The sequence below is a fragment of the Sciurus carolinensis genome, chromosome 2 (assembly GCF_902686445.1).
Source record: "Sciurus carolinensis chromosome 2, mSciCar1.2, whole genome shotgun sequence".
Classification (NCBI taxonomy): domain Eukaryota; kingdom Metazoa; phylum Chordata; class Mammalia; order Rodentia; family Sciuridae; genus Sciurus; species Sciurus carolinensis.
The window spans coordinates 191,628,611-191,652,432 of NC_062214.1; the positions used below are offsets into that span (position 1 = coordinate 191,628,611).

Sequence of the window (23,822 nt, forward strand, 5' to 3'; positions counted from 1 at the left end):
TGGACCCCTCACACTGAAAAACAGTCTTTCGCTCTGGGAGGTCCTAATGCCTTCGATTTTTCTTAAATCTCCTCTTGACCCCATTCTCCATTTTTGAACCTAAACCTTCCAGGATGAATCTGTTTGCCTGTGTACATTTTCTCATCTTTTCTCTTCTTACCTTTTAGCTCTTCATTCTATATTTTACTGACTTCGTTTTCAGTCTTTCTTTCTTTTGAGCACAATGTTGGCATTGGTATTTTTAACTTCTGAGAACTATGTCTTGTTCCCGGATCACCTCTTTTCCTAGAATCTATTTTTGCCTTATGGCTACAAATATGCTACATAGTGAAATATTAATTAGTGTTGTGTTTACTTTTTTCTATGAATTATTTCTGTCTCCTCAGAGGTCAGTTTTTGTGTTTATTTTCATCTTTTTCTTCATGCTGCTCATCCCTCCTATTCCTGCTCATCCAAAGGCTGAGAAAAGTCTAGCAACTGTGATGAGTCTCTTCTTTGGCAATAAATGTAGTCAGCCTCTGTGTCCAGGGATTCTGAATCCACATATTCAACCAACCGTGGATCGGGTACTCTGTGGTGGGCCTACAATGGTTGTGTCTACAGTGAGTATGAACCGACATTTTTTCTTGTCTTTCTTTCCTAACAATACAGTATAACAATAATTTATATAGCACTTACATCCTATTAGGTATTATAAGTAACCTAGAGATGCTTTAAAGTTTGCAGTAGATGTTTGTAGGTTCTAAGTCAATCCTGTACCATTTTATCTAGGGGATTCCGAACATCTGTTTTAGTCAGCTTTTTCATCACTGTGACCCAAAGACTTGACAGGAACAATATAGAGGAAGAAAAGTTTATTTGGTGCACAGTGTCAGAAGTGTTGGTCCGCAGATAGCCAGCTCCGCTACTCTGGGCCAGAGATTAGGCAGACAATCATGGTGGAAGGGTGTGGAGGAGGAAAGCAGCTGAGGACATGGCAATCAGGAAACAGAGATAGCTTCACTCTCCAGAGACAAATTATGTGCCCCAAAGGCACGTCCCCAGTGACCCCCCCTCCTCCAGCCACACCCCATCTGCCTATAGTTCACACCCAGTCAATCCATGTAGGTGGACTAATGCAACATTAGGTCAAGGCTCCCGTAACCCAATCGCTTCACCTCTCAACTTCCTAACACGTGAGCTTTTGGAGAACACCTCATGTCCAAACTGTAATAGCATCCTTGGGTTTGGGTGTCCGCAGAGGTCCTGGAATCCATCCCCCCGCAGACTCAGAAAAGGCTGAGAACGATTGGGTGATTGACCAAGATCATGGAGGTGGAAATGCATAGCTGGTAACTGAAGCTTCTCATTTCTACTCTTTCCCAAAAGATTGACAGATTTCATCTAGATGTTAGGCCCAGAACTCGTCCCACCTTGCTGACTGTACGAAGGCTGGTGTTTCCTGCAGTAGGCTTGTGGGGAAGTTTGGCACACCCAGCTCTAAGAGTCTTTGCCAGCCCAGCAGGAGGTGTGCCCGAGTTCTGAGGAGTTTCCTGATCTTCAGGAGACATGTCGACCCCTCCTGGAATATTGTTTTCTTCTCTCTGGCCCAGTGTCCTTTGCTCAAGGCAAGGCCTCAGAATCCACCCAGGTGTCCCACCAATGACTTGGGCTTCTCTCAGAACAGGAGGCCCTTTGCTCTGGGTTTCCTGGGGAACCTCGGTGTGCCAGCTGGCTAACTGTGGGGAAGCACCCACTGGAAGGACTCCTGGGACCCAGGACTTGCTTAGGACAGCCCCACCTACTGTGGGAAGAATTCCAGGGGGTTGTTGACTTCAGACAGTAAACATGTCTTAATCTCTGTACGTTCCTATAACAAAATACCATAACTGAGCATGTAGCGGGGTTGATCATAAACAACAGAACTTTATTTCTCATAGTTCTGGAGAAGTCCAGGATCAGGGTCAGCAGAATTGGTGTCTGGGGAGGACCCATTGTGATTCAGACAGCACCCCTAGCCATGTCCTCAAAGGGTGGAAGGGGTGAGTCTTTCCGAGGCCTCTTTTATGAGGGCACCAATCCCATTCATGAGCCCCTCACCATGACCTAACTGCCTCCCACAGAACCCCCTTCCTGACACCACCATCTTGGGGGTGTGGATCCCAACACATGGATATTCAGGGGACACAGCATTTAGACCCTCAGCAATGGGGAACAGGGAAATGTGGCTTAACTACTCACCTTAGGCACCTGTGTTTATTCTACCCCATCGTCTGCTACTGAGAACCTTCTCCTTGGGAGTATTCTGGCTTACAGAGAGGACACTAGGAAGTCATTTTTTTTTTTTTTTTTTTCAGTACTGGGGATTGAACTCAGCACCTTGTGCTTGCGAGGCACGCACTCTCCCAACTGAGCTATATCCCCAGCCCCGAAACTATGAAGTCATTTAAAGGAAGTTCCTCATAGTCCTCCAGTGTAGGGAATCTCCTCAGGTCACACAGGATCCAAAGCTGAGTCATTTCCTGGGGGGCTTTATTTATTCCTTTATTTTTATTTTTTTCATTTATTCAGCAAATGTACATGAAATCTTCTGGTGAGCATAAAACTGTGCTTAGACACGGGGTGAGAAGAATGCAGAAGCAGTTAGACTTAGTCTCTGCCCTCCGGAGCCCTACAGCTTGGAGGAAATGGGCGTGTCAACAGGCCCTTGCTAGCTACCTCGCAGATGGTGCAGTTGGCCGGCTCTGTGGTTGCCGAGGAAGGAATGAGGAACTGTGCCCCGGGGACTGAGGCGGACTGGGGCAGAGATGGCATTGGGGCTGGGCTGGGCTGGGCAGCAGGAGCTGGGTGTTAGGAGGCAGAACCAGTGAGGAGGGCAGGGCATGGCTAAGGACACAGACAGAGCCAGGGCCCTGGGGCACGCCTGCAGGTCTCGTGCCAGCGGAGCAGAGGGTTAGTTAATTGGAGAGGACACAGTGCCTAGCGCGTGCACATGGCGGTGCTGGGGAAGAGCTGACCAGCTGGCCAGGCGGCAGGCTCCATGCTGGGTGCCTAGTAGGCCTTAATCCAGGAAACTCACACCACATGACAAGGTGACCCATGATTCCAGGCAGTCTCAAAGTGATTCTTTTGGAGGGCAAGTTAATGCTATTGGCATTAATCGGGAGGAGGCAGCACACCCTCAGTTTGGGGAAACCGCCTGATCCACATCCTCATTTTATGCACAAGCAAACGAGGTTAAAATATGGCCATTTATGTGTGACGAGACAAGATTGAAAACGTCCGATGTTTTAGGTGCTTTTTGCTTTTTATGTACTTATTTGCCTTCTTTTCCAGTGTATTTCCACCTGCATTTTATTTCCGGGAATCATTCATTGTCTCTTTTATTTTATAACTGGAAGCCTGGGATGGATGGGTAGGAGACATCCAGGAATCAGCTTCGGTGGAGTGGGGAGGCTAGCCAAGACACAAAATGTTGTGGCTGGGCTCAGCAGAAGACCTCTCCATCCACCGGAGCCCACAGGTGCTTGGGAGCTGCTTTGGGAGGGGGCGGCCCCTGCAGCCCTTGCGACACTCAGACAGGATGCCGGGGAGCCTTGGTGTGGGATTATTAAGGGCTGGCGGGAGGACTCAGTGAGGTCAGATTGGAAAAGCTTAGAGTTTCCTTCCTTCCCTGAGCATCAGGGCCGGGGATTCTGCTCCTGCCCTCGGATGCTCTTCTCAGGGTGCCGGGACCCCTGTAGATGTCAGGATAAGACGTCAAGGGAGAGAGCCAGGAAACATGCATTGCACACTGGGATTAATCCAGGGGACTTGGGCTCCTGACGGCCAGAGGCTAAGGACCCTGCCATCTGGACAGATCCCTCAGCCCTAGGGAGCAACCCCTTGGTCTTCTGGAAAGTGGACCCAGATTCATTTGTTCAAAGCACAACTTACTGATGGTCTCCAGCGTGCTTGACGTCGTTCTCCGCACTGGGACTGCAGCGAGGGGCAAGACTGCTGTCAGGTAGCTCGTCTTCAGAGTGGGGGAGAGGCGAAAAAATAACTTACTTTCAAGCTGTGTTCAGCACTTCGAAGAAAATGGAGGATGTAGATGGGGAGGAGAGGAATAGGGGCCATTGTAGGCAGGCTGCCTAGGAGATGTGGAGGAAGTGGGTAGGAAAGTGGGCAAGGTGTCTTCCAAGTCAGGAAGCAGCAAGGGCAAAGGCCCTGGGGTGGTCTTTTTAAAAGAAGACTAAGGGCGCTGGTGGAGCTGATATAGGAGTGGCTGAGAGGAGAGAAGGTGGTTTGGGTGGGTAGGCAGAGGTGGCCTCTCGTGTTTTTTTCTGTGACGGTGGCTTATAGTAAAATCCTTTTCCTACCTTCTTAGTTCTGGACAAATACAAATAGTAAGCCCGACTCTTCTCTTTTCACCAGTAGCAGCTTCTTCCAAAAGTTATCACTCAGGAGCTGAGAATCCTGCTGTTTCCAGCCTGGACACAGCAACAGTGGAGGCATTCATAGGCAAAGATGAGATTCCGTATCTCAGGAGGTGGCAGAACCCACCCAGCGGTCTGGCTGTGTCGGAAGCATCCCTTTAAAATGCCAATGCTCTTGAGTAGGTGAGCTGCGGATGGGCACCGCCCGCCAAAGAAAACCATTCAGGAAACACAGGCTGGGGGTCCACCGGGGGCTCGGCCAGGCAGTGTGGCCAGGCTGTGTGCTCAGCAAGGCCTGAGCACTGGGACACCTCTGCTGTGGGCCTCCTCTGTGCCCTAAGCTCAGCCTGGGCCTCCCCAGGGGCTTGTAGAAATGGGACACTCAGTGCCGGGTCACGATGAGATGGAGTGGGACCACCTGGCCAAGTCCCTTCCACGTTCTGTTAAGACCTCTCAGCATGGACCTTGGGGACTGAGAACAGAGACTGCGGCACTTCCACCTTGCCAAGGGCCAGGGGTCTTCGCTCCCTCCCACTCGCTTCAGCTCCTGTTTCTGATCTGAAGAGACCGCAGGTTGAATTTCCTCCAAAGCCATCATCCTCTCCTTTATGGGATTTTGGGGAAAACAAGAAATACATTAAGCGTGGCAGGGAGAGGAAAGGAGAAAGAGGCAGCGGTCCCGGTGACCGTCCTCTCCTTTAACCAGATGGCAGTGAGGGGAGGGATTGTGCTCCCATCCTGTGGCAGGGAAACTGAGGCTGGAAGCACCACTGCAAGGCACTTCAGAGCCCCCGCTCCTCGTCACCAGGCTGCGTGGGTCTGAATGGTGGCTTTCACACCCTGCCAGCTGCGGGACCAGCTGTGAGATCCGAGGGGGTGCCCTCCTCCCCACCAGCTCCCTCCCTCCTTATAAAATGCACGGCCGCTGGGTTCTCAGGCCGCTGGGTTCTCAGTCCGTGCAGGGATGAAACTGTCAGTGGCTAGAAAATGCTCAGAACTTCGTCTGGCCCCTGGGAAGTGCCCAGCAGCGTGGGGCAGGGCGGGGCTGAGGACTGTGTTTAGTGTGTCCCAGAGGTGACAAGTCAGCACAGCCAAGTGGGATTGTTCTTGTTAGGGAAAACCAAACTGGGCACCCAGAGACCCTGCGTGACCCTCCGATCTGCAGAACTCAGAGCCAAGGGCATGAGGATCCCAGAATAAATGCTCTTGCCACCCCCCCGCCCCACCACGCCATACACGGGGACAGACTTGGAGCACAGATCAGCTCACACAGTCCGTGTTCGATTGCCCAGAGAATCATTCTCCACCTTGCTGGTGAGAAAATGGATGTTCATCATCTGCACCTCCCTGAGAAGGCTCCATCTGCCTCTTTATCAAGGCCCTACTGCTGCTGAAGGGGAAAACACTTCCCTAGGGGTCGCAGCCAAAAGCTCTTCTAGCCAGGTCCCCATCCCCCACTGATGCACCCTCCAGCACAGGGGCTGACCAAAGTCCATCTCTTCCTAGCTCTGCTCTGCCCTGCTGGGTGCCTGGATGGGCTGGGGCCCTCTCTCTGGGTCTTCCATGAACTCGGGCTGGGGCTGGAGCCATTGAAGTCTCCTTCTTGGCCAATCTGGCACCAGGGCTGGGCCCCCTGGCACCCCTGGGAGTGCTGGGCATCTTTCTGCAAGCAGTTGGCACTTCTTAGAGGGCAGCAGCTTCCCTAGAGGGGAGCTTTCCCAGACACAGGAAGTGGAAGATACCGGCTCTAAGAAGGGGCCGAGAAACCTGTGCAAGCCCACACCCACAGGGAGCTCTCTCCAAGGGGAGGGGAAAGATCCCAGTCTCTCGATGGGAGAGAAGGTCCAAGGGCCTGTGGCCATCTGTGATTCCCTGAGGCTGGTGAGAGGGCGGATTTTGTAGACCCTGGGGGTCCAGATGCATTTGACCCACATAATGTGGGTTCTGCTGACCCTGCCTGATGCTGCTGGAGACAAGCCATGTGGCCTGGGTGGTGGGCTTAGGCCAGACATGCCTCTTTGGGGAGCTGGGGAAAGTCAGTCTGGCAGCCAGACTGTAGTCGGGCAAGCAGCAGATATGTGGGGTCTGTGAGGACACCATGTAGTGGGGACACAACAGCAGATGGACAGAGCAAGGGGACAGCAATGGGAAAGGAGAGGTGGGCACAGGCAGTACTCTGGGAGGCCACCAGCCACACCCTGAGGCCCAGGAGCAGAGCTGCAGCCGCCAGGCAGATTCATGAGCAGGATACTTGATATTGGGAGGTGGGGGACAGGCATGAATGTTGTCAGCCCAGGGTCACCAAGCAGGTGCTGGGGACAGGAGCTAAGCCAGAGGCCTGGCCCTAAAAAGTGGTCTACATGGCTGTCCTGGAGAAAACCTTGGGCTCTGGGGTAACGAGCCAAGGCTCTTGGGGCTGAGCCCCAGAGAGATGGTGGAGCAGCCTCTAGGCCCCGGGTTACAATCAGCTCCGGAAACAGGGCAGCAGGCTCTGCAGAGAGCAGCCAGGGAGGGGCAGCGGCTGCCGTGGCTGGGAGTCTACAGGCCAAGGTTCCCGTCAGTTCTGGGTTCCCGGAATGAAGGGCTGACTCAGAGCCATGACGGACATCCAAGCCCTCCCGTTCAAGGTCCCTGGAAGCGCCAACTCAGTCCCAGGACTCCTCAGCATCTGTCCCACCCTTCAGCATGGAGGGATTTACACATAGCATGTCTTGAATAGGGCCTAGCAAAGGCCCTGGTGGTTTGGAGGAAGTGTTCGTGAAATAATTGAATGCTAAACTTAAACGCTAGCTCTTTTGGGGTGGGTGGCTGATTGGGACTTATAGGAAAGGTGCGGAAGTCGGAGTTTTCTCACCCTACTTCCCTCAGGTTAGCATCTCATGTATCCCTGGTGCTCAGCACACACCGAAGGCCACCGTCCTGCAGTGCCGTCGACCAATGCAGACAGTGTCCCTCCACTTAGTTTTGTCTGAGGTCCTGTCAGGACTGGACTGCAGCTGAGCATAGGGGGACAGAATCCTCCCCAGGGATTGCCGTGTCCTCCTAGTGTCTCACGGAGAGTCGATGGCATCAGCGTGTCATCTCGGGAGATGTTGATCTTGATGGCCTGGCTAAGGAGGCATCCGCCAGGCTTCCTCACTGTGAAGTGACTACCTTTCCCTTGTTAATAACCGTCTTGGAGGTGACCCTGGAGACCATGTGAATCCTGTTTCTCCTCCACTTGCGCTCGTTGGTTTAGCATCCTCCAGTAGGTCACGGGAGCCATAAACACCACTGTGGTGTTAACTTGCTGGTGATTTTCTATTTCCCTCATTTCCGGCCTTTATTAATTGGAATTCTACTATAAGAAGGGGTGGACCCGTCTCCCATTTATTTATTGTGTGACTGTTTCTCTCAGTGAAGATGGAGGATCCAGTACTGAGGTTCTCTATTTCCCGTTCCCATTGTCCCGGCTCCGGCCACCAGGGGCTGCTTCAGGCTTGCGCTGGGGCTTCCAGCCAGCCCTTCCCCCCCTCTTTTCTTGAGCAGTCCTTGCTTTCTGGCATCACAAGATCTCCAAGGCTCATCTTGTATTTTTCCCTCTTCAGCCTGGAATCCACCGCTTCCCTCAGGAGCGCTGGTTCCTTTCATTGGCGAAGGGAATACAAAACCAGCACAGGTGCCAGGTGCTCACACTGCCCCCAGGCTGTCACTGCTGCGGGCTTCCAGGGTCAGAGCTGGGAGTTGCAACCCTGCATGGCTCGATCACGGCGTTCTGATCAGTGATGAGCCACACATGGGGCTGAAGCTGGTGTCGCCTCACAGTGCCCCAGCCCTTCACCTGTGCAAGGCCACTCCGCGATGGCTGCACAACAGTGAAGGGTGTGAGGAGTCGTCCTCATGAAGCAACGCCAGAGTGCAGGCCAGGCACAGCGCAGGTGTGCGGGCTCGCCTGTGTCCCTCTCCCGCCTTCCGGGATAGAGACCCTGTGAGCTGATGCTGGTGTCTCTAACTCCAGGCCGACAGCTTAAGCCTCGTTTCTTTTCCCTTTCTGCAATTTCCTTCTCCAACAGGGAGAAACCCAGCTTTGTCAGCTGACATGTAGTCATTTAATTCCAGGACGCACTAAGGTAGCCTCAGGTTTGCTCACCTGCGCCCTGTGAAGACGCATTCGCCGAGAAGTCGGCAGCAAAGTCCATGTGCCCCCGTTTGGTTTCTGGGGCCTGACGCCTTCCAGCGGAGCCAGTTCCCAGAGTCCCTCGGTCGGCCCTGTCCTTCCGTTCGCGGCAGTGTGGTGGTGTTGACGAGCCTCCTGGCCGATCTACCTGTTCCTGCTCACGTTCCAGCAGGGAGCTCAGCCACATCTTGGCCGGTTGTCACTGGTTCCTGGGTGGGTGTGTGGTCTGTGAAGAGCCATGCTTTCCTGGAGACAGTCCCAAGGAGGGCAGCGACACTCCCTCCTTCCTGCTACCCGTCCTGTCCCCTCACCCCACCCCTTTCCCTCTGGGTCATCCGTCTGTTTCCAGCTTGCTCCTTAGGTTGCTGCCTGTCAGAGAGCAGCGCCCGCTCCTCGCCCCGTGCTGACGGCTGATTTCTTTGCACTCAGGAGAGGACGTGTGTATTTTTAAAGTTCCTGTCTTAATTTGGTTTTCTTGTGCAGAGATGGGCAGTGCACGGCCACCGAGCCCGCCTGATCCTCCAGCCCTCCCCGCTCAGAGTGTGGTACTGGCAACACACCTACGCATGCTTTCCTACCCCCGGAGGGTAGCAGTGTGTCCTGGAACTCTCCAGGTCATCCGAGGGCTCTTCCTTCCCCGTCAGTCACATCTGCACCAGCCTCCGTGGCTGGCCCTGGTTTACGCCTCCCTCTCCTCCATCTGGCATTGACGTTGCTCCGGGGCTTCGCACTGCAGATGATGCTGCAGTGAACGCACTTGCACGTGCCCTGTCCTCTCACTGGTTGTTACCTGCCAGGAGAGTCCAGGGAGGGTGGACAGATGGACAGATGGGAAGGCTGGTGCTCGTGGGGTTCCGTCAATCTCTGCCGGCTTCCCCAAGCAGACCTGCCGGCGGTTCTTGGAAACACCTGTTTCTTGTTGAAAGTCAGCTGAAGGCACAAGGGGTGAGGTAGGGACACTGCTGCTCAGATGGGGACACTCTCCAGGTCCTGCAGGCAGTGACCTGTTGAACCAAGCACTTTGGCCCTTAGGCTCACAGAAGGGCAGATGCTGACTCCTCCCTGAAGCTGCATGTGTGCCACCTCATCAGGTCCTGTACAACCTCAGGAAGAAGCTGGGCTTGCTTCTCAGAGGAGTGGCTTTTCCCACCTCTCCATTGCACTGTTGGAGTGGGAAGAGACCTTGCCGCTCTCCAGCGGGAGTCCATCATGAGTCTCTGTGTCCCTGATGAGGACCAGGAGGGGGTCGATGTGTTTAAGGCAGCATAGCTCACTGGGGCCAAGCTGGAACCACGTCCCCAGCTCTTTTCCCTACTTCCTGCTGGTCCTGGGCACTGAGGTGGAGTCTACTTGTTGGCCAGTGGGGTCCATGGCCCAGTGGAAGCAGCCAGCAGGCAGGGTGGCTTTGCCATCAGGGGAGGACATTACCTCTGGCTTGGGTCTCATGTCCACTCTTCATTTGGGTCAAGCAGTCTTGTCCAAAAGCTGCTGATGACGCGTGTCCCCCTGGAAGTCTACTCTAATAGAATTAACATTTCCCGCGGCTGAAAACCATGTGCTGTGTTCAGCAAGAGCAGTACTGATGATTCGCCCTGAAGCGTCGGCGTTGGGAGCACTTCCTTCTCTTTATACCAGTGTTTAAACTTTCCCTACTCCACACAGTCAACTAACCCTCCTTTTTGTCAGAATTCACAGTGAGAAGGAAAGTAAGCCTGCCGAGGGAGGGCCCTGGGGGTCCTCATGTGGACCAGCACTGAAGCATGGGCAGACTGAGCCCAGGGAGACCTGTCGGGCTCTGTCCCCCTTCTGCTAACTCCTGGGCCAGTGCCCTGCGGGAGTGGGCCACACAGTGAGAGAGGGAGGATGTCAGAGGTGGTCAGAGTGTCTTTTCGACTGTGCCCGGAGGCCAAGGACCCTTGCTTTCCCCCCTGAGTGTGCACAAGTGCACACACACAACTGGGCCACCTCCCCGCCCGGCTGGCCCCCGCCTAGTGACTCAGGAAAGAGGGTACGTTTATGTGACACAGGTTCTCCTTTCTGTCTTTACAGTGGCACATCTGGGGCGGTAGACTGTCCCTGTCACCCATCTCATCTTCTTCCTGTGCTGTCCCTCCTCTAACCTGCGAAGTACTCTCCCCAAGCTCTCTTGAGTTCCTCCCATCCATCCCACCATCTGTCCACTTGCCCTTCCCCCCTCCTATCTGACCACCGTCCACTTAGCTCCTTCACTCTCTCAGTAACCTGAACATTGTGGCTGCTCCAGACCAGTCTCAGGCCCAGGCTTGTCCCTCCCGAAGGACTTATGGGTTAGTAGGGAAGGGTGTTTGCTGACCAGGGCAGGAGATGCTGGGCTGTGGCTGAAGAAGGGATCCCTGGAGAAGCTGCCCACAGATGAGCCTAGAGGATAACAGCAGTCCTGCAAGCCAGGCAGAGTGTGCGGGCAAGTGCCCCGAGGAGAGGGGACAGTGCCAGGCAGAAGATGGGCAGCGTCTGGGGAGCATCAGCTGCTGGGGTCACATCCTTGCTCAGTTTTTGGAGAGTTCTTTGTTTAAATTGCTGCTGTATGTCAATCACCAGGGATGACCTGGCTGCGGTCTCCCTTGACACCCATGCCATTCTGAGGCCACCTGAGCTGTGTGAGACCCTTGTAGAGGAGTGTATGCTTTGGAAAACTCTCCACCAGCCCCTGCTGGAGACTCTCCTGGGCACTGGGAGTCTGTGGCCTGGACAGAAGCTCCCCACTCATTTCCTGAAAGCCTGGAGGGCAGCGAGTAAGACCTCGTGGTGCAGAACTGGCAGGGCAAGTGGCCACCCTTCCAGATGCTTCGTCCTGCACAGCAAGTCAGCAACTTTTACTTACTATGGTTTGATTTTAGAAGCGAACTGAGTTTTAAAAATTTATTATGGAGTCTCTCATGCATACAAAAGAATAGAATGCATGTGACTGAGAAAATAAATAGGAAGTGAACATCCGTGTGCCCGTTGCATACACTGAATAAATGCCAGCATTGCTTCCTGTGGCTTATGAGCTCTGATCCCGGCTTCCCCCTCCGGCCCCAGCCCTGCCTCAGTCACCTGTCTATGATGCTACATGGCCCAGATGTGCTGTGACATCCCGCACACCTGCTGTCCTTTGCACCTGCCTGGCTCCCACCCGATCCCTTCTCCCACCACCCACTGAGCTAGTCTTCCTCCCTTGTCCACCTCAGCCCAAACCTGTCTGCAAGGGGTGGTTCCCTGCTGTCCCCCTGCAGGTCAGACCTCCCAGCCTGGGTTCCTGCAGTGTCCTGCTCACTGCTCACGTGGATGGAGTGCTGCGTTTGCATCACCCTCAAGTTCTTGTCTTTCATTTGCATATGCCATCGCCCAGTGGATGGCTTGGCTCATTGCAGTGCTCAGAGAACATCCACTGGAGGCCTGGGTCTCAGGTCCCAGGAGCTGCTATGTTTTTGGTGGTCACTGGCGTCTCCTCTTGGGGGAAAAGTTGATGCTTCCTCAAGACTCCAGCATCACCCGCTGGATTTGTTAAGTAGCTATTCAGGTTTCAAGGCAGAAGCTTGTCCTTGTAAATGGGATCAGAGTGAACTTGCCTCATCCCACATATGAAAATGTCCTCGAGATGGAGAAGCACTTGGAATTGCAATTGAGCTGAGCAGCCGCAGAGCAGGCAATGGGAAGACTTGGCTGGAACGGCTCCTCCCTCCTTCTCTTGAACATGTGGAACCTTTCAACACTTCGGGGAGCAAAGATGGCATTCCGAGATGGGCATTATTTTGAAAACATAACTTTGTGCTAGAATTAAATGACATTGAAATCGGCTCCCATTCAGCCTGAACAGCACTACTGCGTGAGAGAAGGGCCACGGACCTGTTTTTGCACACAGCCACGACCTGCTTCTGGCTCAATTCCGGCATCTCCAGCAGACAGACGGACACAGAGATCTCTCCCCGTATGCCAGCACCCAATGCCTGTTCCCCTCTCTCGGGGGTGGGTGCTTCAGGACTGCAGGAAAACAGTCTTCCCAGTTTCCCTTCCTTACATATCGATTGCTTTGAACGTGACAAAAGTCAAATAACATCATCACCCTCGTTGCAAAAGATTCCTAATTTCCCTCAGCCATTTGTCCCCATACAAGTAAGGCTTTAAAAACACCACTTGCAGTCGCGAGTGGACTTGCATTTTAATATGCTGTCTTCCCTCCACAGCAGGCCTCTCTCCTTTGGCCACACATTCTTTGTCTCCATGGATTTTTTCCTGCTGCGTGAGGTATCACCGCGTTGTAATCCCATGATTTTTTTTCCATCTCGGTTTATTGGTGACCACTGAGTGGTTCGTGAGGGACGATCTCCGACTCTGATTTGCAGTAAGCAGCTCTGAGACACTGATGTAAAGAAGGGGTAAAGAGGTGACCCCACAATCGAGGAGAGGGGGCACAGCGCCCAGGCCACTGGTAACAAAGGAGAGCGTGGACACTGGGCTGGTGAGTGCGCAGCACCCTCCACGCCTGTGAGCCTGACCGGAGGCGGTTCCAGGAGCCCCACAGGGCGCTGCGACCTGGTAGACCTGAGTCCTAACTGGACTTCCTGGCATCCTGGGAGAAAGGATGGACAAGGGTGGACTGGAGAAGGCAAACCGTATCAGAAGAGTGCCAGTTAATGAGTTAGTATTAAACTGGAAACCTAATAAACAATAGGAACATGAGTCAGTCAGACAACATGGAGGGTGCGGACAGCCCACGTGTGGACTGTCTGCGGTGGGGAGGACAGTGGCCGTGTAGGGACAAAACTGCCTGGGCAGATGATCTCTCCGGGCTGGGACAGGGGCAGAGTCAGCCCTTGGAAATGGAATGCAAATGCGAAGTCCTGCTTTGGGGTGCAGAACACCCACCGCGCACTACAGGAAGGGGGCACTGCGGCTTTGCTGTATCATGAGTCCAAGGCACCATGCGGTGGGCCCCAAAGTGGATGTGGTTCCCGGCAGCATTCACAGATGTGCATCCAGAAGAAGGGAAGAGAGGATCCTGCCCCATTTGGGCTGAAAAACCTTTCCTTATGCATGCCATGTATTGGGATGGGCCTTCCCAGGAGAGGGGTCCTGAGCAGGAGGACTCTCTGGACAAGCAGGGAGCAGGGAGTGCTTAGCTGGAGAAAGAAGGGCTCCTGGGGCTGTGAGAAGGACCTTCCATCATCTTCATCATCGTCACCATCATCTCTTCCACCATCACTTAATCCCAGCTGCTGCCATTCACGGAGCTAGGCCACGTGTCCCATTATCTTTAATACTACAAGCTAAGTATTGCCCCCACTTTATAGATGAGGAAACTGAGGTTCAGAGTGGGATCTTGCTCAAATGGCACAGCTGGTAAACCATGGAGACAAGATTGGATCCCAGATGTTATCTTATGCCAAATTGGTTATTTCCCCAAGATAAATTATTTGAAGCCTTGCCTTTTGGAAGATAATGAGAACTTGTTTTTATTTTTAGTTCCTAGTTTTAGGAATATTTCCAGTGGGCGCAAGCTGTGGGGAGGATATTTTGTTTTAAAGGAAAGGACCTTCTGACGGAGCTGTCAGCAGGAGGAATGAGCTGTTCCGAGAGGTGGTGAATTCCAGAATGATGGAAAGTATTCAGAAGGCTCCATTAGCACTGAATGAGGTTCTAGTAGGGAGACTTCAAATATCAAACAAGGAATCAAACAAAGGTGGATACCCTTCCGCAGGAGTGAAAGTTCTTTGGTTTCATGTGGCAGATATCGGTGACAGTCGCATTTTGACTGCCTTAGGCAGAAATCTTATTTTTATAGCAGGAATATACATGGGGCAGTCGTGGGCAGAAGGCTACGGTGAACGAGCTTTAAAAAGGGCAAAGACAGTCGGGCTCCAGGCGCGGCAGCCCTGGGATCCTCTGAGCACCCTGGCTAGGATGAATCGGCATTCACAGATCCCCACCGTGTGTCCCCATCCCCAGGACTGAGCTCCAGAGCGTGCCTGGTGAGTAGCAGGATCCAGGGCGTGCCCCTGGCACTCTGACTGGCAGCATTGTTGGCAAGGGTCACTTTCCAGAGGGAAATCGGGACTCTGGTAACAAAGGAGAGCGTGGACGCTGGGTTGGCCAGTGCGCAGCACCCTCCATGCCTGTGAGCCTGACCGGAGGCGGTTCCAGGAGCCCCACAGGGCGCTGGGCATGCGCTCCACCCCAGTGTGTATCACTGTGTGCTCACCTGATTTCCCAAGATGCACCCTGTAAAGAGGCCCAACACTAAAAACTCCCCAGTGAGCTTATCTGGAGACCAGCTTGCAGAGATTTGTGCTTGAAAGTGGGCGTTTCTTCACCTCCACACTTCGGGTGCAAAAGGGGTGCTGTCTCTGCTGGAGGGTAGCACTCCTCTGGTTACAAAGCAGGGTTTTGTTTTGTTTTGTTTTGTTTTGCGGGGGGTGGGGGTAACCAGGGCTTGAACTCAGGGGCACTCAACCACAGAGCCACATCCCCAGCCCTATTTTATATTTTTTTGGAGACACTGCGTTGCTTAGCGCCTCGCTGTTGCTGAAGCTGGCTTTGAACTCACCATCGTCCTGCCTCAGCCTCCCGAGCTGCTGGGATCACAGGCCTGTGCCACCGCGCTTTTTTTGGCAGTTAGCAAAACACTAAATAGGCCAGTTCCTAGAACCTGTTGTTGTTTGTAAAGTTGTTTCTACTAATTAGTTTTTTGTTTTTGTTGCCAGTATCATTCTATTATTAGTTAACCAATCATTTAATTGTTATAATTATTAATTGATTTATTAATTATCATATAGAAAAAAGGAGCATTTTTCGAAAATACAAGAGAAATAATTAGTGCCCACACGCCCCCTGCCGGCTTCGGAAACATTCCCGGTGCCTTGACGGTTCCCAGAGCATCCCCGCTCCACCCACCGCCCCAACCCCGCCGAGCACTCTGCAGGGAGCACTGCCCGGACTTCGGCTTCGGGTTTATCGTTATCTTGTTTTCTTGGTGGCTTCATCAGACTTGTACCTGAAAACACCTTTTGGCTTCTCCTTGGGAACAGAAGCCCCTTCCGCTGCTGTGCAGTGTGCTTTCCCTTTCAGCATTGTGTCTGCGGTCCCCCTGGCCAGGCGCGGTCCAGGGCTCCACTCCTTCGCCCCACTGTGTATCGTCCCAACATGAGAATCTACGTGAGTAGACCCAGAACCCTGAAGGCATGTGTGCAGCTGTCCAGCATTTTACTCACACCATCACTGCTGTTCGTGAGCGCTCCTCCACGCCGGCACACTCATGCAGGTGTGCCCAGGGTTTGTGCTAGATTCCACAGCTGGGTCACCGGGTACTGAGTGTGCTCAGCTCTGCGACATCCTGTCATCCAGTTTTCCTGGGTGACAGCCCTATCTGAGGGTCCTGTTACTCTACGTCCTTTGTCAGTGTTCTGCGGTTTTGTTGGACTTTTAGTTCTTGCCCATCTGGTGGTTTCGCGGTTGCTCATTGTCTTTTAGTTTCCATTTCTCTGATGGCTGAGGTTTAGCTTCTTTATGGCTACTTAGTTCTTACAAAAGTGCCGGGATGTGGTTTTGCTTAGCTTTATATTAGATATATATCATTTTCTTATGGCTATGTTACTAACATGATATATAGAAGCTGTTTAGCATATCACATATCTCTATCATGTAGTTATCGCTAGACCATGTATATATGTATGTATATGCATATGTCTCAGTTTGTGACTTAATGCTTCACTTTTTATGACATTGTTTGATAAACAGATATTAAACTTAGTGTTATTGAATTGACTAATAGTCTCCCATATAGTTTGAACATTGTTGTCTTATTAAGATATCCTTCTCTATCCCCAAGGTATTCATTTCTATCATCTTTAAAAGTTTTTAAGTTTTCTCCTGCAGTTGTCTGTAATCCATCTGGAATTGATGAGCTATTGATTTGACTTTATTAACTTTTGATATTGATACTCAATTGCTCCAGTACTGTTAATCAAAAGACCCTTGTTACCCCATTGATCAACAGTGACCATGTAATCATGTGTGCATAGTTCTACTTTATTCAGCCTATTTGTCTAAGACTTGTCTAATAATTCTTGCTGTCTTACAAAGCGAGCCCCCCCACCTTATTCTTTAGTAAATATGTTGAATGTTGCATTTTGATAATACATTTAGAAGCTACTTGTCAAATATCACCAAAATTCTTGCAGGAATTTTTACTGGAACTACAATGAACCTATAAATCACTTAAGGAAAAAAAACTAAAGTTTTTAGGATATTGAATCTTGCATTCCATGAAAATGGTGTATCTTCCCTTTTATGTAGGTCTACTTTTATATCTTTCAGTAAAATCTTATAATATTCCTTATAAATATTTTACACATTCTTGTTAGATTTATTTCTAGGCACTTTATAGCTTAGATACCTTTTCAAATGCTCTTTTAGAAATTAACATCTTTATTGAGATGTAATTCACAGACCAAAAAATTCATCCATTTAAAGTATACAATTCAATTGTAGCATACTGACAGAGTTCTGTAATCATCACCAAAAAAATCTAAGTTTAGAACACTTTTGTCACTCTAAAAACAAACTGGAAAGCTTTTGCAGACATTCACCACTCACCCCTCTCATCTCTCACCCAACCCCTGGCAAGAAGGGATGATTGGATGAGAGTGGGCCTCAAGGAATCTCTACTCCATAGCAAGCTCTTCGGCAGATGTTGCTTGGCCTTTGGTCTTTGTTTAGTGCTGTTCTTGTCTCCCCCATCTCTGTCGCTACCCTGGTCTCCAGGCTGCTCTCCCTGCCTGTCTCCTCCATCCCCGTCCATCCTCTCTGCCTTGCCCACACGACTGTCGATGTCCACTTCCTGCAGCCACTACCCACCTGAAAGCCAGCTGATGACCCCAGTGACCTGGAAGCCAGCTCCTGGGCTGCAGCTCTCCTGTGAGTTGGAGAAGGCCTCTTCCGGGCCTCTGGTCTGCTGCAGAGGACTCGGGATGTAAACACGGCTGACCTGATTATCCCGCGACTTCCTCCTGAGTCAGAGTTATCTCAGGTTAATTCAGGGAAGAAGCTAAATTAAGCCTTGAAACCTAGCAGCTTCTGTGACAGGCACTTTGTTGTGCTTGAGTGACTGCAATGATGGGTCTTTGGTTATAAGGGCAGCACTAATTGCATCTCTTAAGACTGACCTTGGCCATCTACTCCCTACCCTGCAGAGACAGGGAGAAGCCAGAGACCTCGCAGTACCTACTGCCCATTCAGCACGGCCTCCCAGGCACCTGCTCCACACTGGCACTTTGCAAGGAGGTGGGGACTCCAACACTCCCCTCCTCAGGACTCAGTCTTTCTAAGAAGGCAGGTGAGAGGTCAGAGACCCAGATAAAGAGGTGACTGGTGTTTGGAGAGACCTTTGGGGCAGAACAGGGAGTGGATGTCTAGAGTACTTACACCTTCTCAGGATTTTGTGCAAAGTCTGGACCATAGAGTCACCAAATTAAGGGTGGAGTGGTGATCAGACCTGCACTTACCCATAGCAGGTGCCACTAAATTGCAAAACTATTTAGTAGGTTGGGGATGAAGCTCAGTGGTAGAGCACTTGCCACATGTACAAAGCCCTGGCATGTATCCCCAACACCACAATAAAATAAAATTGCTTAGTAGTATCTGCTACAAACACATGTGCTGTTTGCCCCAGCCCTTCCTCTGGGTGTGTGAAACCCATGGGAAATTGCACACGTTTAAATTTTACATCAAAAGAAGGAACTCTGGACACTAGACTCTAGTTGAAGCGAGCATGCTGCAGTATTTAAAGGGAAGGGTAATACTATCTGCAGTTTACTTTGAAATGCACCAAAAAAAAAAGGTGAATGGATCCAGGAGGGGCGTGTGCGTGACTAAGCAAGTATAGCCCTGAAGATGCAAGCGGTGGGTGTGGCGGAGCTCGGGGGCTGAGTGGGAGGATGCTATGTCAAAAATCTTTGCATAACCTATTGGGCAAACGTACACACTGTTCACCAGAAGACACGCACGAGAATGCACACAGTGGCATGACTCAAAAGTCCCAAACTTGAAGCATCCCAGATGCCCATCAGCAGTAGAATAGATGGGTGAATGATGGGCATGTCCAAACAACGACCCTGTTCGTGTTCATCAGAGAAAGCGAGTGCGTGCGGCTCCACACGGAAACTTCGGTGAGTCTCACAAAATAGCGTTGGGGGAGAGAAATGAGGTTCCTAAGAGAACATACCATGCAATTCCATTTATGCAAAATTTAAAGCCAGGCAAACGGTACTCTGGTGTTAGAAGCCAGGCAAAACTGTCCTTTGGTGTTAGAAGCCAGGCGATGGCTTCAGGAGGAGAAGAGGGAGGACAGGCCTAGCGGGGGCATCAGGGGAGGCCCCTGGGGTGCTGAGCTGGTCTGCTCCTCCATCCTGGTGCTAAGCAGATGGACCAAGCTGCCTGCACATCTCAAGTTTGTGCCCTTCTCTGAGTTCATTATGCATGGTGAAAATTATCCAAGGTGATAATGGAAAGAAAGAGAGAAAGAGAACCGAGCAGAGGCTTATCTTAGCTGAGCTGCAAGAACAGGCAGCCCCTCAGAGCCTGTCTAGCAAACTAAAGTTGGGAGGGCCGTGAAACTTGCCTTGGGGATGCTCACTCACTCACCTGCGCACATCCGTCTGCTCGGCTCCCCAGGCTTCACGGGCGTGTGTGTGTCCATACAGGTGTCTGTCCACGTGGGCAGTGTTCCAGGTCCGGAGCTGTGTGCAGGGCCTGGCCAGCCCCCTCGCAGGTGCTTCCTTTCCCAGCCATGCGCCGGCCTTCCTGGACATTCCCTGAGATATCACTTGGCCCCGGTACTAGTCAGGGTTCTCCAGAGACACAGAACCCGCAGGTGGTGTACGTGTGTGTTTGAGTGTGTGTGCAGGCGGACGTGTGTGTGCATGCTTGTACAGAGGCATTTGTTATAAGCAACTGACCCGTGACTGGGGAGAGCAGCAAGCCCTCAGATCTGCAGGCTGAGTCAGCTGCAGGAATCCCAGAAGAGCCAGTGGCAAGTTCCTTCAAGGTCCTTCCAGTTCAAAGGAAGAACTGACTGAAGTTCAAAAGTCCAAGTCCAAAGACAGGAAAAAGCCAATGTCCCCCCTTAAAAGCAGCCAGGCAGGGGGGATTCTTTCCCCTCAGCATGTCCACCTTTTGTTTTCTTCAGGCCCTCACCTGATTGGATGAGGCCCACCCACACTGGGAAGTACCATCTGCTTTTCCCAGCCCACCCATTCAAATGTCAGTTGCATCCAGAAGTGTCCCACACGCGTGCAGGCGCACACACACACAGAGAACAATGTTTGACCACCTATCTGGGCACCCTGTGGTCCAGTCTAGTTGTCACATAAATTAACCATTTCACCCTTGAAGGGTGAAAAACCCCCTGACTATGGGCTCAGAGGAAATGCAGCCAGGGGCCCTGACCTCTCCCACCCCATCCCTTCGAGTACTTTTTAATGTGGTTTGGATTAGTAATTGGTAGAAAAAGAGGCTCCGACTGCCCACCACACAGCCTGGATGGACACATTAACTACCTTGAAAAATAAAAACTAATTTTGGTGATTGCAAAATATATCAGACACACAAAAGAGAAGCCAAAGCCTGCTTGCAGTTTAAAATAACAAGGAGCACCCAAGCGCCCTCACCCAGCTTAGCAGGTGGAAGGCGACTGGTGTCTTTGAAGGCCACTGGTGTCCCCAGAGCACCCCTGAGCTTCTGCCTGGAGGAAGCCACTCACTCCCGGATTGTGTGTTTATCCTCCTTTGATTTGCACAAAGCTCAAAGTCCACCGCAGTGTGCCCTGGCTCTGCCCTGGGCCTTCCTGAGTTGACTCGGGCTCTGCTGGGGGTGCTTTTGCCCTGGGGTCTGGGCTTCCTCCCGCTGTCCTGGGTGGCCGCAGCTCATCCATCTCGCTGTTGTGGAACAGTCCCTCGTGGTAAAGCCAGGTGGCTTCTGCTCAGCTCTGAGTGCCCACCGGGTAGCTCCCGGTCCTCTGCTATGGCAGGTGACCTGGGAGGAGCTTTCCCGCCACGTCTCCAGGTGTGCAGCAGCAAAGCCACCTCTTGGGTGTAGCACATGCATCTCTTCACTTCTTGGGAGAGCCAGCACACTTTCCAGAACGACGGTACCTGATCCCACCAGCGGCCGAGAGAGTCTCTCCTGGAGCCGCCTCTTCTGTGCTGCGCTTGGGCCTCTGACAGCCTCTCTGGGCTCAATGGATCGCTTCCCTTGGGTCTGGCCTGCCCCTGCCCATATCGTGCCATATTCCAGAATGGGTGACAGGGACACCTCTGCACCCTTCCTGAGCACACAAGACAGCACATTCCATGGCGGGGACACGGCAGGCGAGAGTGTGTGACCTTCTCGCTGTAGTGGGGAGCTCCTGAGTTTCAGTTTGACTGCTGGGTAGCTTTCCAGTTTCCATGTCGAGAAAAGGGAACAAGACAGGCTCCACAGTCACCCCAGTGTCAGAACACTCACCCCCAGGTCCGTAAGCCACGTTCTGCCGTCTCTCAGTGGCCAAGAGCACGGTCTCCAAGCTGGGCTCGGTGGATGTGCCCTCGGTCGCCCTGCTCCGGTCTCACCGGCAGCCTGAGCTCGCCGGCCCTGCATCCCGCCCGGCCGTGTGGAGGGTGCTGGGGAATGATAACCTGTGTGCTGCCTTTCTCCACATACAGGTTAGCCTGGCGCGGAAGATAAAGACATTTGCAACCACGATGGTAATCACCAGTGGAAATGACGAAGACAGAGGAGGCCAAGAGAAAGAGAGTAAAGAGGAGAGCGTCCTGGCCATGCTGGGCATCATCGGGACCATCCTGAACCTCATCGTCATCATCTTCGTCTACATATACACCACCCTGTGAGTTTTCTGGAGTGCCCTCGGCGCCTCGGGATGGCCGTGAGACGGGAGCCCTGTGTGTTCACAGGTCAGTGACCAGAGGCCGTGAGGACAGGAAGCTTGTCCAACACTCACCGCTCCATCAAATGCACCCTTGGACTTTACAAAAGGTCACAAAATAAACCGATCCTGCTGCAAGAAGCAGACACTAAAGCACAATGAACCCAACAAAACTCATTCACGCCACAAGGAACTCAGCGTCTTTGGCAGGGGGCCCAGAGGGAGGCTTGGAAGACCAGCCTGCAGTACCGGCGGCGAGCGGATGGGTGCGGAAATTCATCATCCCGGATCGCTGACGACGCCGTGTTGGGAAAGATGAGCGGGGCAGGCGCAGCTCAGCCGCGCGTCTCCCTGGACAAGCATTTCGTTGGATCTCGATGAGCGGTCGAGTGCAGTAGACCACAGGGGCAGGCCTCGGACGGGCATCCCATTCATCAGGAGGTCTAACTATTTGATACCGCGGAGATGACTTATTTTTCTTTTTTTCATTGGCTTGATGTGTGTATCTGTTCATATCAAGGTTTATAAATATATATTTTTAATAAATGTGCTCTATTTTTTAGCATGAACCAAATATTTGGAGAGGCACTTCCGGATCCATAGTGCTTCCTTGCTTTTAACTGCTTTGTTCCCCAACTGCAAACGTTCTTTTCGGTCTCCGTTCGGGTCCTCTTGTCTCATGTTGTCTTTCACCTTTGCACTCACCAGCCCCCGCCCCACCCCACCCCTCTCTCTGGTCAGGAGGACATTTTCCATACTACCAGCCATGGTCTTTGTTGGCGCATGTCGTAAGAGTGTCCGTTGAGCGACTTTTCGTTGTACTGGAGATATAATACGATCGTGGGCATGCAGGCCATAGATGCACCCTATCCGTACCGAGAATTATGCATGAACCTTGGCCGAGTGATCAATCAGCTGTAAAGAGATTTTAAAGAACTACCCTTGAGCAAGAAGAGTGTGGCTATAATTGCAGATCAACTATGGGACAGAATCTTCCGGTGCCTCACTGGCAGCATTATTATTCCATCCTCGTAACCATTTGTTTACCAGGTTTTGATTTCTGGGACTGAGCGGTGGGAAGAGCGGGGGTGGGGCTCAACATTGGGCCCACGAGTCTTGCCCTAGCGAGACTCCGGGGTCCTCTTCGAAGCTGGCGGGTGTAAATGACACCCACCCTAACCCACTGCGAGGACACCTTGTGACAGCGACCTTTCAAGGGCAGTGGGAGGGGGTTCAGTGATTGCCCTAAGGGGTTGCTGTGTGAAGTTCTTGATTTACGCCTACCGAAGCCACTTCCTCCCTGGCAGGGGTGGGTGCAGTAACAGAACCCTCTCCTGGTTCCCTGCGGTGAGCCGTTGCCTGCCTGCAGTGGTGTGGCCTTAAAGTGAGGGTCAGAATGCTTTCTGCTGGTGGGCAGGGGAAGCAGCAGTCTGCCTGGTTGGGTTCAAATGATGCCAAGGAGGTCTCTGCCTCCCATCTGTCCCTCCTTCCTGAAATTCCACCCTTAGAGAGTCATTTCTTGGGCTCTGCTAAGGGAAAGCAAATGCCCCTGAGCCCCTGGTCCTGACACTAATTGACCATATATCTTGTCTTCTCCAGAAGGAAGGAAGCTAAGGTGTACATAGGCCATACTGTCTGCCAGGCCTTTTGTACACGAGTCGAGGAATCCTCGGAGTAGCCCTGTGAAAGAGGTAGGCTTTCCCCCGTGTCATAGAGGAAGAGAGAGATCCGGAGAAGTCCCCGAGACTTCATGGCCAGGGAGCAGTCAGGACTCCGACCCCCTCTGTCTGGTTCCTCAGCTCAGCGAGGGCCGGACGGCTGGAGGATAGGACATGGCGGAGAGGAGGGCCCAGGAGAGTCAGGCTCGGAAGCCCATCCTTTCGCTGAGGTCCAGCTCTGCACACCTCCCTTCCCCTCCCGGTAAAAGTAAACAGCCCCTGGGATCCCACAAATTAGGACACAAGGCTGGTTAGAAAAACCAGAACTGTCGGGGAGAGGGCCTCTCTGACCGGTGTGTGATTCTGGAAAGACCATGTGATTCCCAACAGTGAACAGATAAACAATAAAGGTGCAATGGAAAAAACTACCAGTGTCCTTTTTCTTTGCTTCCAGTTTCCTTTACCTAGTTCTATTTTTTATTTTAGTTTAAAAAAAAAAAAAAAAAACTTGAATGTGATTCTGTTAGCACAGTGCTTTGGTTTGGACGTAGAAACCCCAGTGATTTTCTTCAAGTGTGCTAATTTGGAATTTATTGAGGGGAACGACTGCCTTTGCGATCCTCAGAATAGCTCCCTGGTGGTTCTTCCGGGTGGTCCTGATCCACAGCCTGGAA

General features: G+C 52.1%; 1 long non-coding RNA gene across 1 annotated transcript in view; it reads left to right on the plus strand.

Annotated features, from left to right (window-relative positions):
* Positions 1-23,557, plus strand: part of LOC124977290 (uncharacterized) — a 44,296-nt gene extending 20,739 nt beyond the window's left edge. Inside the window, exon 3 of the long non-coding RNA XR_007107134.1 lies at positions 21,270-23,557. This is a non-coding gene — a long non-coding RNA (uncharacterized LOC124977290). The remainder of the gene's footprint in view (positions 1-21,269) is intronic.
* Positions 23,558-23,822: the final 265 nt, after the last annotated feature.